Source organism: Rhinolophus sinicus, linkage group LG01 (assembly GCF_036562045.2).
Source record: "Rhinolophus sinicus isolate RSC01 linkage group LG01, ASM3656204v1, whole genome shotgun sequence".
Lineage (NCBI taxonomy): Eukaryota > Metazoa > Chordata > Mammalia > Chiroptera > Rhinolophidae > Rhinolophus > Rhinolophus sinicus.
The window spans coordinates 33,953,272-33,971,749 of NC_133751.1; the positions used below are offsets into that span (position 1 = coordinate 33,953,272).

Sequence of the window (18,478 nt, forward strand, 5' to 3'; positions counted from 1 at the left end):
AGACTTGTGACTACTGAGGAAGTGTGCTATAATTTAAATGAGTGGCCTTGTTGTAAAGGTGAGATTTAAGCAAAGGTTCAGTGAGGGAGTGAGCCATGTAATAACTGGAATTAAGGCAGTCAAGACAGTATAAGACAAAGACTCTTAGATGCCTGCTATGTCTGAGCAAAAGTAAGGCCAGTGACATTATAACAGAATGAGCTAAAAGCAGAGATGTGAGAAATAACCAAGAGACAAATTGTGTAAGGCCTTGTTAAGTAGAAATAAACTAAAGATAAGTAAGTCTACACATGATATAATATTCTTTGAGTAAGTTGACTTGTTATAGTATGTGAGAAGCAACAAAATTGGAGAGAAGGGGCTGGAATCGTTCTTTTTTTTTTTCTATAATTAAAGTTTATTGCAGTGACAATTGTTAGTAAAATTACATAGGTTGCAAGTATACAATTCTGTAATACATGATCTATATATCACATTGTGTGTTCACCACCCAGAGTAAGTTCTCTTTCCATCACCATATATTTGATCCTGTTTACCCTCATCTACCACCTCTCTTCCCCCTTACCCTCTCATAACCACTATACTTGTCTATGTCTATGAGTTTTTGTTTCTTTGTTAGTTTGTCTTGTTGCTTTGTTGCTTTCAGTTTTATATCCCACATATCAGTAAAGTCATATGGTTCCTGACTTTTTCTGTCTGACTTATTTTGCTTAGCATAATAATCTCAAGATCCACCCATGTTGTCAAAAATGGCACTATTTCATCTTTTCTTATTGCAGAATGGTATCCCATTGCATATATATACCACATCTTCTTTATCCAATCGTCTATTGAAGGATACTTTGGTTATTTCCATGTCTTGACCATGGTAAATAAAGCTGCAATGAATATTAGAACATATGTGTCTTTATGAATAAAGAGACTTTGCTTTTCTCTTCTTGGTAATATCTGGACATTTCTTTGATTGTTATGGCTTGGGGGGCTGAAAGGGGTAATGCTCTTGGAATCTGGTGAATAGATGCCAGGATCCTGTAAACAATCCACAATGCACAGGACAGCCTCTGTCTTATAACAGTGAAATATCATTATTATTTGAACCTATATTATAACTTTTATGTATTTTAAAATTTGGAAACAAGAGTTAGGGATTTCCAAAATAAATGCTGACAGGTCAAAAAGAAAATTTTCAAAAAACATGATCAAGCATAGAAAAGTACTATCTCAATAATAAAAAATGTTTAAACAATATCAAGAGAAAAAAATAATTCATAAAGACTAATTAATTCATATTCTTGCTGCTCCAGGTCATATCTTATGCAGTGAATGAAACTAGGCCAAAGAAAAACAGTTGTTTTAAGAACTGAAGCAAAACTTCAAAAGTAGAAAGCATTTATTCTCATACAAAAAATAATCTCAAGCTTTGTCTCCGATAGCAGACATATAAGGATCATCACAAGTTGAAAGAGACATTTGTTCCGGTCAATATATAAAGTGCCACTCACAAGAAACATTGTGGTCAGTAATCTTCCATAATTGAATAAAGCTAATGGGCATTCTTGGATTTTTGTTTGGCACTGCAGAAACTGGAATTTATCTTCAAGTTCTATCAATCCTTCAGAATCACCAAGTCATCAAGTCATATTAGACTATTTTAAAACCTAGGAACATATGCCATTCCAATACTTAAGAACAATTATTTTTATCAGTCCTCCAATATTGCCTGTTTTCTCACTTGCATGATAAATTTCTTAGAATTTTGTTTATTTTGTTTTCCTTTAAGGAAACAGATATACTACGGTGTCTTGAAATAATATATACATAACTTTCAAATATATGTGATAGCTCATACATATTTGATTAAAAGAGCTAGCATGAGCTTAAGAATAGGTTTTAGACTCAGAAATGATACTGTGACAGTGTGTCATTGTCTGCCTTTTTGGAAATAGTTATCTGTAAATTATCAACCTTACATATAAATTCTGTATTTTTGATTCTACCTAAAAATGTTCCCTCAGAGGAAAAAAATGGGTTGTGTGGCTTGTGGAAGAGGAAAAAAATGAAAAAAATCATAAAGAAAATGTCAGGTCTCAGAGTGGTTATTTGGGCTTCCTCTGCTGTTTGGCTGCCGCATGACCCTGAGCAATGCCTGACTTCTCTGGCCCTTAATTTATCCATTTCTAAGTGAGTATAACACCACTAGCTCATAAAGTTGTTATGAAGAGATTCTAATAAAAATGTACTTTTCAAAAATGCTGCATAAATGCTAAGTGGAATAAAATATGTCTTGTTTCTATCACATTTATGGGAGCTTTACACGTGGGTTCTCCTTTAATGATGAACACTTCACTGAGCTGCAGCATCCTTTTCAAATACCACAGAGGCAATCCTTTTATTTATGTGAATGCAAGAGATACATAGATATATCTGTAATTCACACAGAAAAGAAAGTTGACCATTGAATATCTGTTCCACTATATGTACATAAATATGTGAAATCTTTTCATAACTGCTGTTAAAGTAAAGGGTATATCATTGTGTGTTTTGCAGTAGAGGAGAATGTTATATTTCACATTTGGATATAAACAAAAGCATGGTGCTTTAAATATTTATATTCTAATTTATTAGATTTTTTTAGGGAGATCTTAGAGCACATGTAATATGACAGCATAATTAAATAACTCCATTTTAGTGGAATTGAGAGAAAATTGGTATGCTCTAAGTTAGATTAATTTTATGTTTTCTTATTTTAATTTATTTTTATATATAGATACATGGATTCAAATAAAATAAGCAATCATACTTCAAATTTTGATTAAACTAGGCTTGTTGAATTGGCATAATTCACCCCTTCAAATGTGAAATAGTTTTAATAAATTATTTAATATTATATACTTTGAATTAATATCAAATCAATGAAGAAAAATTCTAAAAGTGTAATACTTTGAGAGTTTTCAAATCCTATGAACTGAAGGTAGATAGGCATTATATATACATATAGCTTTAAATTTGCAGACTCTATGTGTCCTGGAAGAAAGTTTATAAATAAAGCTGTATATATAAAAATTTAACTTTATTGTCATTATTTTTCATTTATAAAGGTAAAAAGAAGAAAACATATGTTGACTTCAGTGTTACCAATCGTGTAAAACATGTATTTTAAAATATAGTTATTATTGTTTGTTTGTTTATGTATTTATTTATATTTCTAGTACACCCATAGACTCCTAAATTTTTGAGAACAGAAGAGATAGCAGTAGCAATCTAATCTGGTGATTCTCAAGATGAACTGCCTATTTCAATTACCTTCGACATTCAAAGTAGTAATAATACGTTTAATGGGCATTGCTTAATTCAGTATTGCTGAATTTAGGCCTCAAAAAATCAGTTTGTATGTTTAGAAAAATTAGGTCTTCAGTGATTCTGCTGTGAAACCAGTGATAGACACCATTAAACAATCAACATATTATTTAATAAAGGAGGAAAATGAGTCTCAGAATGTTGAGTTATTTAGTAAAAATGTAATAACAGAGCCAAATCTAGAGACTAAATCCAGAGAGGCTGTTATAACATTCTTCCCTGAGAAACAACATATACTTCTAGGCTGAAAATTGCAGAAATTTCAAATGTATAAATGAATCAGCCTTTCTCAATTCTAAACAGTTTGTGTGTACGTGTGAGTGTAAGTGTGTGTGTGTGTGTGTGTGTGTGTGTGTGTGTGTGTGGTGTCAGTGTATGTATTAGATTTTACTTTTTCCCTGCATCATGTTCCTTTTACCCAAATTTTGCAGCCATGAAATTGCTTCTCTCAATTGATTACACCTATGTTTAGCCTTAGTTTGTGAAGAGTTGATACTTTTATTCTGAAAAATGTTAAATAATTTTGAATGAAAAAGATATCTCCATGTCATTTCCTACAGCATCTTACAGGAGCTGAATACCAGATAGGTGTCAGGAGGCATGATCCATTGGTAGAAGTGAGGACCAATGGTGTTTGTTACCATGTATTAGGTAGGGCAGCTATGCCTCCCAATCTTAGCAGAGTGGCCTTATATAGTAGGTGCCCTGTGGGGCCCAGTAGTACAGTCTCCCTGGTCACCTGCACCAGGAGTGTCTCTTGTGTGAGTGGTGTGTGCCCTCCTGTTATAGTTGAGTCTTGATTGTTATTGGCACATCAGTGGGTGGGATTGACCATCAGGCAGATTGGCTGTGGGGTTTGGCCATGTCCAAAACTTATAGGCTGCTGTGGGGGGCTTACCTCACTGAATGGGATTTGTCCTGGCAATCTCTGGTGCATGTCAGCCCTTCAGGTGTACTGCTTGTGGTGTTAATTGGAGGTGCTCTGCTGTGGTCTGAAGCCAACCTCCAAGTACGTTAGTTCTGGGGCCTCTTGCAAAGGTCTCAGTGCAGGCTCAGGTCACCCACTGACTGTGACTAGCTGGGAACTACATGGTTAGGAGCTGCAAAGTAACGTGCAGTTGTTCACTGCCTCTGCTAACCCTGGAGACACGTGGGAGAGGCCAACTGTGAACCAAGGATGTCTCCCACCAGCACCAGGCCTGGGGTAGCTCTCCAAAATGCCAGGACACCCCCAGCCTATTGCCATCTTCCAACTTCCTTAAGGTTCAGCCATTGATAAAGCCTTGTACAGTATGTAAGTTACGTGAAGCAAGGTCTGAGGGAGTCACTAGAGTGGGAAAAGCTGTGGTCACCAGGTTAATGTAAATTCTACTTTGGTGCTGGTGCTGAGACTGGAGCTATTCAGCAAGAGTCTCAGAGCACACTGAGGCCAGTCACCGCCTGCTTCGGGTCTGTCATACTCTGATAGTTTTCCAAAAAGACTGCAGTGTGGGCAGAGCTGGCTGCTCTTGGAGAAAGTGCCTCCAGCATTGAGGGAGTTGGGTGGGGTGAGGTCTTATTGAGTCAGCAGAGCAGGCTGTGGAATTAACTAAGCCAATCAGATTCAGATTTGGCCATGTGGGGGCGGGCTCAACATAGGAAAGATGGTGCCCACCTGCTGGCTGACGGGAGAAAGACGTCCTCACAGGGAAATCACAACTGTCCTCCATCTCCCAACTCCAAGCAACACAACTCAGTTTGTCTCCCCGTATGTCTCCAATGCCTTCCCATTCACTGTCCCTCCGCTGGAGGCCAAGGTGAGTGTCTGTGAAAGAGCAAGTCTGTGCGCCGGCCATTTAAGAGGAGTTCTGGTTTTCTTGCAGCCTTCTGTCCCTCCCAGATGATTGGAATTGCCACTGTTTTTCACAGCTGGATGTTGTGGGGGCTCCTCCTCCCACTACCAGTACTCTGGTCTAGGGAAGCCACTGTGGGGCTGGGGTTTCTACCTCCTCTGGGAGAAACCTCCACAGCTGAGATATCCCTCCAAGTTCTCAACTGCCACACAGAGATTTCGGGTTAACCAATTCTGCATCTCCCCCCCCCCCCTTCTACTAGTCTTGACATAGCTTCTTCTTTATATCCTTAGTTATAAAACTTCTGCTCAGCCAGACATCAGATGGTTCTCCAGGTTGACTTTTCCATAATTTTGTTGTAATTTTAATTTGTTAATGAAAGGAAGCAGACACTGTGTTTATCTACTCTGCCATCTAGGACCTCTTAAACATCTCTTTTTGTGCATCATTTCATTTTCATTGGTGAAATTTAGCTTACTCCTTTCTTTAGGATTGTCTGCAGGGCAAATGATTAACTAAGTGTGTTTTTATGCAAATGTCCCCATGATACATACATTAATTAGATGAATGACAACAATAACAAGAAAAGGAATGCATCAGGTCAACTCATAGTGTAAATATACATGTAAGCCCATAGATAACTTCGTTAAAAATATAGTTTGAGTAAATGTGTTTGATATAATGTATATGATACCACTAAAGAAAAATTTGTTTGTCTTTATATGGCATGCGATTGATATCTCAATATATTAAGTGCATATAATCAGGTATTTTATTTTATTCAAGTTTTAATGCTTTCGTGATGAACAAATTTTTGAGTTTATGGTTGAAACTCTAGAGGTACATATATGCTGAAAAATAAAAAAAAATAGCTCAAGCAATATTTCATAGGATGCTTTATGAAGGTATCAAAATTATAAGCTGTGTTTTTGGTAGCTGCATTATTCTCTTTTAATGGGAAATAGGGCTTTCTTCCTTAGAGTAAATATTCTATGGTGATCTGCATTTCACTAATTTACAAATGAAAAATAAACTGAAAAGTAGTAAATGTGTTCAAGTTCATGGTTATGGTTATACATAACTTTGTAAAGTTAAATTAAAAAAGTGACTGTACAAATGAATGAAACTAGACTGTCTGTCACCATATACCCAAATTATCTCAAAATGGATCAAACACCTGAATGTAAGACTTGAAACAATAAATTGCGTAGAAGAAAGTATAGGTATTAAATTTGTGAACCTTGGGTTCAGAGAGGATTTTATGCATTTGACCTCAAAGGCAAGGGACGTAAATGCCAAAATAAATGAATGGGACTATATCAAACTAAAAAGCTTCTGAACAGCAAAAGAAACTATCAACAAAACAAAGAGGCAACAAACAAAATGGGAGAAGATATTTGCAAACAACACTTCCAATAAGGGACTAATATCCAAAATATATAAAGAACTTGTATAACTCAACAACAGAAAAAGAAAAACAAACAATCTGCTTAAAAAAATGGGCAGAGGACCTGAACAGACACTTCTCCCAAGACAAACAAACGGCCAATAGACATATGAAAAAAATGCTCAACATCACTATCTATTAGGGAAATGCAAATCAAAACCACAATGAGATACCACCTCGTGCATGTTAGAATGGCTATCAACCAGAGAAGTAATAACAGGTGTTAGAGAGGTTGTGGAGAAAAAGGAACCTTCATACACTGCTGGTGGGAATGTAAATTGGTACAGCCACTATGGATAATGGCATGGAGATCCCTCAAAAAATTAAGACTAAAATTACCATACTGCCTAACAATCCCTTTTCTAGGTATCTAACCAAACAATCTGAAAACATTTATCTTTAAAGATATATGTACCCCTATATTCATTGCAGCATTATTCTTGGTGGTCAAGAATGGAAAGAGCCAAAGTTTTCTTCCATAGATAATTGGATAAAGAAGACGTGGTACATATATACAATGGAATATTACTCAGCCTTAAGGAAAGATGAAATACTATCATTAACGAAAACATGGATATATTTTGAGATTATCATGCTAAGCGAAATAAGCCAGAAATAGTCAAGAACCATGATTTCACTTATACATGGGATATAAAACTGAAAGCAAGAAATGAATAAAACAAATAAACAAACAAACAAACAAAAATGATAGACACAGACAATAGTTTAGTGGTTTAGGGGGTAGGGGTGTGGTTGAAGGGGGTAAAGAGGGTCAAAAAAACGGTCGGTGATGGAAGGAGAACTGACTCTGGGTGGTAAACGCATAATGCAATATATAGATGATGCACTATAGAATTTTGCACTTGAAACCTACAGAATTTTACTAATCAATGTCATCCCAGTACATTTAATAAAATTTTTAAAATTAAAAAAAAAAAAGATTGGGAGACCTACAAAGAAACAAAAGAACATGACTTTAATATTTTGGTTTTGACTTTCAGATTTAAGTTTCTGCAAAACATATTCTGAGAAAAATTAAAAATACATTTTTAAAGTCTAATTATAAAAGATGAGTTTATAATGCTGATGGTATATTCAGAATAAATTTAAATTATAATCTGAGTCATTTTTATTATAAATTTATAAAGTTATGAAATATCAACCCAGTGAGCTGGAAATACTGATAAAAAATCAAAACTGTTTTCATTTAGCATAGAATTCTGTTTTCTAACCTTTCTTTGACAAAAGATGTCATCTTGACAAGACAGTTCACATAAATGACTTACAACTCCCTGAACCCTTGTATTGAATACAGTCAAGACCCTGCACTTCAAATTGTCATGGACAGTTATCATGTTTCAGGATGTCAGTCTGTCATCTGAAGGATATTACCTCCCCAAAGTATAAATTCTTATGGTATTTGTCTCTCCATATCAACATCAAAATATGCAATCTTTGATCACTAATTTGATCATTTACAGAACTATAAACAGACAATAACAAAACAAGAATTTTGCCTTGGTTGATAAATTGTTATTTTATGATCTTGGAATTCAGGGAATGACTTCAGTGATTACTTATGCCTTATATCATTTAGAATAAAATCCAAACCTGTATTCTTGCAGGAATTAAATGAAAATATTTTAATTTTGTAAAGCTATTCACGGCCTTCAGCAGCTTTCAAATTTAATTTTCAGAGCAACTATTCTCCAAAGGCAGACTAAATTAATAAAATTTGAGTCTTGCACACATCTTGTGTATGATAAGCATAGACTCTCACATACCATATGCATATAAGGAATGGTTAAATAACACTTTAGAAAAACCAGAAACATTTTAGACATTTAAGACCTATCTGCATTCATGAACTGTTGTATATGTAATAACATTGGATTCATGTGGTGCAAAGCTCTTTCTAAATATCGCCAAACAATATCAATTGCTGGAAAGCTGATATTTTCAAGTCATGATAATAAATATTTATGTACATATATGATAAGTAAACACAGAATTGTTTGTAAGAGCAAACTAATAGGAAAAATAAAAAAATTACCAGGCCTGACAATTAAGGTCATGAACTTGTTGCAACGATGTTACTATCCCTTTTTTAAAATCAGAGAGATTATTCATTATGAATTTGTACCAACTGGACAAACAATTAACCGAATTTGTTATTTGGAAGTGCTGAAAAGACTGCATGAAAAAATTAGACGACCTGAACTTTTCACCAATAATTCATAGCTGTTGCATCATGACAATGCACCAGCTCACACAGCACTCTCTGTGAGGCAGTTTTTAGCCAGTAAACAAATAACTGTATTGGAAGACACTCCCTACTCACCTGATCTGTCTTCTCACCTGAAATGACTTCTTTCTTTACCCAAAGATAAAGGAAATACTGAAAGGAAGACCTTTTGATGACATTCAGGACATCAAGGGTAATACAAACATAGCTCTGATGGCCATTCCAGACAGAGTTCCAAAATTGCTTTGAAGGGTAGACTAAGTGCTGGCATTGGTGCATAGCTTCCCAAGGAAAGTACTTTGAATGTGACCCTAGGAATATTCAGCAATGAGGTATGTTGCATTTTTTCTAGGATGAGTTTGTGAACGTAAGTGTCAGACCTCATATATCAAACAGTAGGGAATAATGTAACAAATCATGGTATATCTATGTAGTGGAATATGTCATGCCAATATTTTATTTTTCATAATACATTTGTGTCTTTATGTATTTTTGTGCTGTTGAAGAAATTAAGGTCTGTGCCTCATCAGCATTAAGTAGTATCATACAACGGGAAGCCTTCTTTAGCAGAAATTATCCAAAAATTAAATTTACCATGTGAATTTAAATGTTAATGAAGAAGAGAAAATACATGAAATACAATGGGCATTTATAATAAATATCTCTTCCTCAATCTTAAACAGTTTTAAAGTGTTTAAAAGAGAGATATATAGAGAAAATGTGATACATATATACAATGGAATATTACTTGGCCATAAGAAAAGATGAAATACTGCCATTTGCAACAACATGATGGATTATGCTAAGTGAAATGAATTAGACAGAAAAAGTCGAGAACAATATAACTTCTCTCGTAGTGGCCTATACAACTGAAAGCAAGAAACTGATAAGACAAACAAACAAACAAAAAGTCATAGGCACAAACAATAGTTTACTGGTTACCGAGGGTAAGGGGCAAAAGGGGTGCTAGAAGAGGGTAAAGGGGTGAAGTATATGATGACTGAAGGAGAAGTGACTCTGGGTGGTGAACACACAATGTGATTTATAGGTGACGTATTATAGAAATGTAGACTTGAAACCTGTGTAATTTTACTAAGCAATGTCACAAGGTCTAAAAAAATAAAATAAATAAAAGGGAGACATGTAAACCACTCAGTTATCTTCAAGCAATGATTAGTGATAAGACTAAATACACTTATTCATTCTGTAAATATTTGGATCATCTAAGACAGGAAAACACTGCTAGCCCTTGCCCTGGCCCTTGCCCCTTTGAGCCTTTGGCATGCTTTTGTTTGGGCCCGCTCCTAACCCTTTGGAGTGCAGTTTCTTGTCTAATAATGGCCCTTGAGCCACTGCCTTCTGCCCAGGCCCACTTCTACCTCTTTGAAGTGTACTTTTGCTTCTAATAAACTGTTCTTTCAAAAGAAAAAAAAGAAAACACTGCTAGAATCTGGAGATAAAAAAGTTACGTTTATGGTCTCATGGAACTCATAATTTGTGGAAAACACAGGGAATAAACAGATATATTAGAACAAAATATATGAAATACCTGAAGGCTTAATTAAGGAGATTCCCAGTTTTCATATGGCCAACAAGCAGTTTTGGACCTGAACACATTACTGAAGACTTTAAAACTTTTCAAATATCAGAAAATGGACAGATTTCAAAATCATATTTTTCATAGAAGGACCAGGCATTATAGACTAAGAATGTGATCTGAAGTCATTCCAGTGGAAACAAATTAAGTTTTCAGCTGAGTAAAGCAATGTATGAAAGAAAAAGTCATTCCCTCAAGTGAAACTAAAGGATGTAGTTTGACATTAATATTCTTTTATGATTTTTTTTGGAAAACATGATAATTCTGTAGGTTCTTCATAGTGGCTGAACAGGGTGTTTTAAAAACTCATCTGAATTTTACAAATAGGTATGGTTTGTGTGTGTGTGTGTGTGTGTTTCTGTGTGTTTGTGTACTTGGTGTTAAAAACATTTTTTAAAAAACTTAAAAGAGAATAAAGAATCAGTGTAAATTATTATTTCTACTAATATGTATTTATTTGATAGCCTGTAAAATAACAATTAGGATATTTTACTAAAATATATTATAATATTTGCCTTCATCAACTCTAATACATTTGGTGAATCTCATTAAATAAAATAGCAATAAGACAAGGTGATGGCAAGTTAAACTTTTCTAATAAATCTTATTGCAATGCAAATTTACACTGCACCACTGTATATATAAGAGGTAATTTAGACAGATGTTTAACTGACTTTCCTTATTAAAATTCACTATAAATGAACTGTCAAATTCAAATTGCTCTAAGAACAAAGCCAACAAAGTCGGGGTAAAGTAACTAACAGATTACTGCGTTCGCGGGGGGAAAATTAGAAATCATTGAATGAAGGGCAGTCTTGTGTGTGACAAATAAGATGAAATCATAACTTGAATTTAACCCCTCAAGTACTTATTTTAAGAATGGCTTTTTTTACATGAAAAAAAGGGTAGAAAAAGTAAATGATGTTTGGTTTTGGCTTTTTTTCTGAGACAAGTCAGTATTTTCCCCTTACATATCACAAAGAACAATCTTCTCCCTGTGTCTACATCTTGAGAAGAGACTTCATTCTGTTTCAGGAAGGAACAACAGGAGAGAAAACTTCTAGAGACTCTAAGCCTCCTCACCTTTTCCTAGGACAGTCTAGTGATTTAGCTGACTATTGCAATTGGGAGAGAGAAATACATATATGACAACTGTGCCCTTGAAAACTCTCTCTTTGGGAACTATTTGCCTTGAAAGAGTGTACTTGGTTTCTGTTGATGATGGTCAGCTGTCTAACACTGCCTGTGACTCAATACTCTTAATGTATACTCAATACTGAATGTATACTCAATACTCTTAAATGGAGTATACATTAATGTATACTCAATACTCTTAAATGGAGTATACGTTAAGAAGTCCATTTGACCAAAAACATTCCACCTTCTTCAGTTTAAATTTATCAAGGAAAAATTGAATTTTGATTTTGAGATTAGCTCTAAAATGTTTCCAAACTTGGGCATTAAAGAAGGGTGCTATTTGCCATCCCTCTATAACCTACATGTATATGATGCCAATACGTGGCAATGATTCTATCAATTAAATCTCTCCTTCAGAATTCAAATAGTACATGAACACATCACAGGACTCTTCATTTTCTACCTCACATTATTTTTTATGTGGCCATTTTATATACATTACATTATTTCACATTGTTTGCATGTTTCTGGTTTTGTTTGTTTGTTTGGGTTTTATTAGTTGTTTCACATAGGATGGTATATCTGGTCAATGTTAATCCATCTTGGCCCAAAGCAGAAGCACTCATTGTTTCTTCATTTGTACCGTTTCTATAGATCCATCCATAGTTATTCTCAAAGGAGCTATCAAACAACATTCAATTATATTTGTCAAATTTCCAAACACATCAGATAATTTATTCATTTTATTTCCTAGCGATCTCCTTCTAAGAGCCCTTTATCATGCTTATCTAACCTGGCCTTGTCATTTTATTTTTTTAATTGGCTTCATTGTTTTGAGCAGATTTAGGTTCACAGAAAAATTGTGGGTAAGGTACAGAGAATTCACATATACAACCTGCTTCCCGAACACACAATTCCCCTGTTAGCAACATTCCCCGCCCCCAGAGTTATAGATTTGTTAAAATCGATGAAACAATATTAGCATGTCATAATCACCCCAAATCCATAGTCTACATTAAGTTTCACTCTTGATATTGGGTATTCTCTCAGTTTGGATGAATGTGTCATACAATCTATCCATCATTGTATTATACAGTGTATTTTCAATGTTCTAAAAATCCTCTGTGCTGCACCTGTTCATCCATCCCCCCCACCTAACTCCTGATAATCACTGAACTTTTTAGTGTCTCCATAGTTTTATGTTTCCCAGAATGTCAAATAGGTGGAATTGTATAATAGGTACCCTTTTTAGATTAAGCTTCTTTCACTTCATAATATGCATTTAGAGTCCTTCCATGCATTTTCATGGCTTGATAGCTCATTTCTACTTAGTGCTGAATAATATGCCATTATCTGGATGTGCCATGTTTTATTGATCTATTCATCACTGAAGACCATCTGGGTTGCTTCCAAGTTTTGGCAATTATGAGTAAAGATGCTATAAACAACCATCTGCAGGTTTTTGTGTGGACTTGTTTTCAACTCTGTGGCATACATACCAAGAAGCATACTTATTGGATCATATGCTAAGTGTATATTTAGTATTTCAAGAAACCTCCAAACTGTCTTCCAAAGTGGCTGTACCATTTCTCAATGCCACTAGCAATAAACGAGAGTTCCTGCTGCTCCACATGCTCCTCAGCATTTGGTGTTGTCAGTATTCTGGATTTTGGTCACTCTGATAGGTGTGTGGTGGCATCTTGCTGTTTAATTAGAATTTCCCTGATGACATAAGATATGAAGCATCTTTTCATATTTTTAATTGCCATTTGTATATCTACTTTGGTGAGGCATCTGTTAAGCTCTTTGGCCCATCTTATAAATGGGTTATTTTCTTATTGAAAATAAGGTAAGTAATATGTTGAATTGTAAGAACTCTTTGTATATTTTTGGTAACAATTCTTTATCAGATGTGTCATTTGCAAATATTTTTCCCAGTCTGTGGCTTGTCTTCTCATTCTCTACACACTGTCTTTTGCAAAGCAGAAGTTTTAATTTAATGAAGTCCAGCTTATCAATTATTTATTTCATGTATAGTGCCTTTAGTGTTGTATCTAAAAAAAAAAAAAAAAAAAATTGTCACCCTACCTAAGAGCACCTAGGATTTGTTTTGTGTTATCTTCAAGGAATTTTACAATTTTGTGTTTTACGTGTAGTCAGAGATCCATTTTGACTTCTTTCTTTCTTTTTTTTTTTTTTTTTGATGGTTGTAAGGTCTGTGTTAAGATTCCTGGTTTTTGTATGTGGACATCCAGTTGTTCCAACACCATTTATTGAAAAGATTCTCTTTACCTCATTATGTGGCAATGCTCCTTTGTCAAATATCAATTGACTTTATTTATATAGGTCTATTTCTGGGCTTTCTATTCTGTTCCATTGATTTATTATTTCACCAGTCCCATACTGTTGTATACTTAGGCTTTTCATTTTTAGGTGGTGCTAATGTAAGTGGTATTGTGTATTTAATTTCAAATTCCATTTGTTAATTACTATTTCATAGGAAAGTGATTTTTTCTTTCTTTTTTATTAAAGTTTATAGGTGTGATAATTGTTAGTAAAGTTACATAGGTTTCAGGTGTACAATTCTGTAATACATCATTTATATATCACTTTGTGTGTTCACCAGCCAGAGTCAGTTCTCCTTCCATCACCATATATTTGATCCCTTTTACCCTCATCTACGACCCCTTCCTCCCTTACCCTGTTGACCTTGTGTCCTGCACCCTTACAATAATCATTCAACAGTTTCAGATATTTTTTTTTTGGCCTCTTTTGAATTTTCTACATAGAAGATCATGTCATATGTGAATAAAGACAGTTTTATTTTTTTTCCTTCCCAATCTGTATATCTTTGATTTCCTTTTCTTATCTCATTGCATTAGCTCGAACTTCTAGTACTATGTACAATGTTGAAAAAGAGTGATGAGAGGGGACGGCTTGTCTTCTTTCTAATCTGAGTGGAATAACTTCAGGTTTCTCAACATTAAGTATGCTGTTAACTATAAGTATTGTATAGATATTCTTTATCAAGTTAAGCAAGTTCCCCACATCCTATTTTATTCAGAGTTTTCATCATGAATTGGTGGTAGATTTGATCAAATACTTTTTCTGTATCTATTAATATGATCATGTGATTTTTCTTTTTTAGCCTGTCAATGTAATGGATTACATTAATTGGTTTTCAAATGTTGGTAAACATTGCCTACCTGGAATAAATCCTACTTGGTCATGGTGTATAATGTTCTTTATAACATTGTTGGATTTGACTTGTTAATATTTTGTTGAGGACGTTGTATCTACGTTTGTAAGAGATATTGGTCTGTAGTTCTTATAATGTCCTTGTTTCCTTTTGATATTAGAGTAATGCAGGGCTCATGGAATGAGTTAGGAAGCATTCCCTCTGCTTCTATCCTTTGAAAAATATTGGTATATTTTTTTTTCCTTGAATGTTTGGAAGAATTTACCAATGACCACACTTGGGCTTGGTACTTTCTGTTTTGGACGGTTATTAATTGTTCCTTTGATTTCTTTAATAGATACAGGCCTATAGAGATGGTCAATTTCTTCTTGTGTAAATTTTACAGAGTATGTCCTTTTCATATAGATTATCAAAATAATGGATATAGTTTCTCATAGGATTACTTTATTATCATTTTAATGTACATGGGATCTGTAGTGTTTTTATTTATTTATTTATTTATTTATTTATTTATTTATTTATTTTTCTGATAATAATTGTGTGTCCTCTCTTTTTCTTCATAGATTTGCTAGAGGATTAGTTATTTTATTGATCTTCTCAAAGAAACACCTTTTGGCTTTATTAATTTTCTCTGTTGACGTACTGTCTTTAGTTGATCTTGGCTCCAAATCTTGTTATTTCTTTTCTTCTAATTGGATTATATATATATATTTTTTTTTTTTCCTCTTTTTTTTACTAGTTTCCTAAGGTGGAAACTTAGATCACTGATTTCAGATTTCCCTTCTTTTCTGCTATATGCAATCAGTGTTAGACATTTCCCTCAAAGTACTACTTTTGGTGTATCCCACAAATTTAGTTCAAACTAATTTTAATTTTTCTTAAAATTTCTTCTTTGACCTATGTATTATTCAGAAGTGTGTTGTTTAATATCCATATATTTTGGGATTTACCAATTATCTCTCTGTTATAATGTCTAGTTTAATTCCACTGTGGTCTGAGGCCAGACATTGCATAATTTTTATTCTTTCAAATTTGTTAAGGTGTGTTTTATGGCCCAGAATGTGACCTATGTTGGTGGATATCCATGTGAATTTGAGAAAAATGAGCATTCTGCTGCTGTAGAATGAAGTAGTCTAAAGATGTCAATTATATTCAGTCAAATGATAATGTTGTTGAATTCAACTATGTCCTTACATTCTGAGAAAGGGATGTGGAAGTCTCCAACCATGATCATGGATTCATCTATTTATCCTTGTAGTTGTATGAGTTTTGCTCCACATAGTTTGATGTTCTGTAGTTAGGTGCATAAACATTAAGGATTATTGTGTCTACTTGAGGAATTGACTTTTTATCATTATGTAATGCCCTTCTTTATCTCTAATAACTTTCCTCTTCTTTATCCTTAATAAGATGCCTTGAAATCTGCTCTGTCAAAAATTAATATAGCTATTCCTGCTTTCTTTTTAGGAATGCTAAAATGGTATATTTTCCTCTATTTATTTTTAATCTATATGTCTTTATATTTAAAATGGGTTTTTTTATTGGTTAAAATATATTTGCATCTTGTTTTTAGATTCACTCTGATAATCTCTGTCTTTAGTTGGTGAATTTAGATGATTGACATTCAAAATGATTTTTTGGTACAGTTGGAAGCATATCTGTCATATTTGTTACTGTTTTCTATTTGTTGTTAATTTTCCTCATTTTTATTTTTGCCTTTCACTTCTTTATGCCTTTTATTGCAGTTTATATGACTGCATTTTCTCCCCTTTCTTAGCATAACTGTTATACTTCCTTTCTTTAACACTTTTTTAGGTGTTACTAATCCAAGTCACCTTTCACATACCACTACACCACTTGAATTGTAGTTCAAGTACTCCATAATAATAAAATAACGCTAATTCCTTCCTCCCTTCTGTCCCTTGTTTCATTGCTTTGATTCATTTCACTTACAATAAGCACACGTAAGTATGCATATATATTTTTTTCTGATATATATAAAATATATAATCAAATATGTTGTTGGTATCATTATTTTGAACAAACTGTTGATTGTTAGATTGATTAAGAATAGTAAAAGTTTTTATTTTATTTTCATTTATTCTTTTTTCCCTTTGGTACCCTTTCCCTATGTAGATTCAAGTTTATGACCCACATAATTTTCCTTCTCTCTAAAGATCTTTTAACATTTCTTGCAAGGCATATCTATTAGCAACAAATTCCCTCAGTTATTATTTGTCTGAGAAAGTCTTTAGTTCTTCTTTATTTTTAAAGAAAAATTTCTCAGAATACTGAATTCTATTTTTTTTCCTCTCACTCGACACTTTAAATATTTCATTCAACTGTCTTCTTGCTTGTAAGATCTGAGGAGAAGTCCAATGAAATCTTAAATGTATTCTTCTCTACAGATTTGTTTTTTTTTTTCAAATCTGGCTTCTTTCAGAATTTTTTCTTTGATTTTCCATAGTTTAAAAATTATGTGTACAGTTGTAGTTTATGGCGTTTATCCTGCTGATGTTCTCTGAGCTTTTTGGGTCTGTGGTTTGCTGTCTGACATTAATTTGGGGAAATTCTCTGTCATTATTATTTCAAATATGTCTTATGTTCCTTTCTCTCTTTCTTTTCCTTCTAGTATTCCCATTATGTAGATATGTAGATGCTACCACTTTTGTAGTTATGACTCAGGACTTGAATATTCTTTTTTGTTTTTGTTGTTGTCTTTTTTCTCTTTGCTTATGGATTTCAAGTATTCTATGGATATATCTTCTAGCTCAGAGATTCTCTTCTCAGCCATGTCTAATCTACAAATAAGCCTGTCAAAGGTATTCTTCATTTTCATCACATTGGAAGGAACCAATAAGAGGACATAATCTGTTGCTGCATATCTACTAACCTTGGTGTACAAAATTTTCACCCAATCTCCTGTGTTAGTTTATTAGATCTGCCATAACACAATATCGAATCCGTGTGGCCTATACAACATAAATTTATTTTATCACCATTCCAAAGGCTGAAAGTCCAAGATCAAGATGCTAGGGCATAGGCTTCTCGTGAGGCCTCTCTCCTTCACTTGCAGATGGCTGCCCTCTTGCTGTCTCTTTTCATGACTGTCCCTCTTTACACACACACACACCCATCCCTAATGTCTCTATGTCCTAATTTTTCTTCTAAGGATGTCAATCATATTGGATTAGGGCTCACCCTTATGGCATAATTTTAATTTAATTACCTCCATAAAGGGACTGTCTCAGTATGTGATTTATGAATAAACACACAGACTAAGGTACTAGAAATTAGAGCTTCAACATATGAATTTTGGAGGGACACAATCAAATCCATAACCCATAATCCAATCATCTAAAATTTTAAGCCCTTTTTTACCATAGCTCTCATTGTAACTGATGCCTCAAATGCCTTGAAATTTAGTATTCTACAATGTGAATGAACTTTTAACATCTCCCTTTAGATATGTTTGTCCATTGCGGTTGTCATTTACTACTTACTCTATCATCTTACATCTTCCCAACATTTATTAAAATTTATCTTCCACTGTGTTTCTTCTCCTTTTACACTAGTGCTTGTGTGTTCCTATTACTTTATTATCAATTTATATAGGGATTTGGAAGTAAGATGTGTTAAAGAGATGTTCAATCTGCATGTTTTA

At 33.9% G+C, this 18,478-nt stretch overlaps 1 pseudogene; it reads left to right on the top strand.

Moving 5' to 3' along the window:
* Positions 1 to 5,000: 5,000 nt before the first annotated feature.
* Positions 5,001 to 18,478, top strand: part of LOC109449040 (dysbindin) — a 185,231-nt pseudogene continuing 171,753 nt past the window's right edge.